Below are 2,500 nucleotides of genomic sequence, written 5' to 3'. Positions count from 1 at the left end.
CGGTGCCCGCCGGCACGGCGGCGCCCCCCGGTGGCCACCCGGTGGCGCTGCAGCAGCACCCCGGGAGGGCAAAAAATTGAAATAAAAAAAAATAGAGCCACCCGTGAAATTAAAACATTGGGGGGAGTAAGGTGCAGACCCGCCCCGACCCGCGGCGCCCCCCGGTGGACGCCCCGCGACGCTGCACCAGCAGCGCCCCGTGAAATTATTACTATTATTATTATTATTATTATTATTTTGAAAAAAATGAAAAACAGCCACCCATGAAATTAAAACACAGGGAGAGTGCACGGTGCAGGCCCGCCCCGCCGCGCGGCGCCCCCCGGTGGACGCCCCGGGGAATCGAAAAAATGAATAACAAAATGAAAATTTTTAAAGTAGCCACCCATGAAATGAAAACATAGGGAGAGAGTGCAAGGTGCAGAAACGCCCCCCCCCCACGCGGCGCCCCCCGATGGACGCCCCGGGGAATCGAAAAAATGAATAACAAAATGAAAATTTTTAAAGTAGCCACCCATGAAATGAAAACATAGGGAGAGAGTGCAAGGTGCAGAAACGCCCCCCCCCCCCCCCCCACGCGGCGCCCCCCGATGGACGCCCCGGGAATTAAAAAATAAATAACAAAATGAAAATTTTTAAAGTAGCCACCCATGAAATGAAAACATAGGGAGAGAGTGCAAGGTGCAGGCCCGACCGAATCGTGGACGCCCCCCGGTGGACGCCCCGCGCCACTGCAGCAGCACCCCGGGAATTTTTTTTATTTTTATTTTTTTTTAAGAAATAGCCGCCCATGAAATAAAAACATAGGGGGAGTGAGGTGCAGACCCGCCCCGCGGCGCCCCCCGGTGGCCCCCCGGGAAAATGAAAAAAAAAATAAACAAATTTGAATAGCCACCCGTGAAGTAAAAACATAGCGAGAGTGAGGTGCAGACCCGCCGCGCGGCGCCCCCCGGTGGCCGCCCGGGAATTTAAAAAAAATAAATAAAAAATTACAAATTATATGCCACCCATGAAATAAAAACATAGGGGGAGTGAGGTGCAGACCCGCCCCGCCTCGCGGCGCCCCCCGGTGGCCGCCCGGGAAATGTTTAAAAAAAAAAAAAAAAATGACATAGCCACCAAATGAAATAAAAGCATAGGGTGAGTGAGGGGCAGAGTCGCGGCGCCCCCCGGTGGCCGCCCCGGGAATTAAAAAAAAAAAAAAAAATTCTATAGCCACCCATGAAATAAAAGCATAGGGTGAGCGAGGTGCAGACCCGCCCCGCCTCCCGGCGCCCCCTGGTGGCCGCCACTGGAATTTAAAAAAAAATAAATTATGTAGCCACCCATGAGACTAAAAAAAACACAGGAGGAGTGAGGTGCAGACCCGCCCCGCCTCGCGGCGCCCCCCGGTGGCCGCCTGGTAAAATAAAAAATGTAAATAAAATTGTATAGCCACCCGTGAAATAAAAACATAGAGGGAGTGAGGTGCAGTCCCGCGGCGCCCCCCCCCCCCCCCCCCCCCCGGTGGCCGCCCTGGAAAGTTTTTAAAAAAAGTAATTCTGTAGCCACCCATGAAATACAAACATAGGGAGAGTGAGGTGCGGACCCGACCCGTCCCGCGACGCCTCTGCGGCAGCACCCCGGGAAATCTGAAAGAATATGAAAAAAAATAGCCTCCCATGAAATAAAAACATAGAGAGAGCAGGGTGCAGACCCGCCTCGCGGCGCCCCTGCAGCAGCACCCCGGGAAGTTTGAAAAAAAAAATAAATAAAAATAAAATAGCCACACGTGAAATAAACAACACGGGAGAGTGAGGTGGAAATTTGAAAAAAAAATAAATAAAAGTAAAATAGCCACACGTGAAATAAACAACACGGGAGAGTAAGGTGGAAATTTGAAGAAAATAAATAAAAGTAAAATAGCCACACGTAAAATAAACAACACGGGAGAGAGAGTAAGGTGGAAATTTGAAAAAAAATTAAAATAAAATAGCCACACGTGAAATAAACAACACGGGAGAGAGAGTAAGGTGGAAATTTGAAAAGAATAAATAAAAAAAAAATAGCCACACGTGAAATAAACAACACGGGAGAGAGAGAGTAAGGTGGAAATGTGAAAAAATAAAAATAAAATAGCCACACGTGAAATAAACAACACGGGAGAGAGAGTAAGGTGGAAATTTGAAAAAAAAAATAAAATAAAATAACCACACGTGAAATAAACAACACGGGAGAGAGAGAGTAAGGTGGAAATTTGAAAAAAATAAATAAAAGTAAAATAGCCACACGTGAAATAAACAACACGGGAGAGTAAGGTGGAAATTTGAAAAAAATAAAATAAAATAGCCACACGTGAAATAAACAACACGGGAGAGAGAGAGTAAGGTGGAAATGTGAAAAAATAAAAAATAAAATAGCCACACGTGAAATAAACAACACGGTAGAGAGAGAGTAAGGTGGAAATGTGAAAAAATTAAAATAAAATAGCCACACGTGAAATAAACAACACGGGAGAGAG

Source organism: Taudactylus pleione, unplaced genomic scaffold (assembly GCF_031769625.1).
Source record: "Taudactylus pleione unplaced genomic scaffold, aTauple2 ptg002998l, whole genome shotgun sequence".
Classification (NCBI taxonomy): domain Eukaryota; kingdom Metazoa; phylum Chordata; class Amphibia; order Anura; family Myobatrachidae; genus Taudactylus; species Taudactylus pleione.
The sequence above is the reverse complement of the archived record's forward strand: the minus strand, read 5'-3'. Positions refer to the sequence as shown.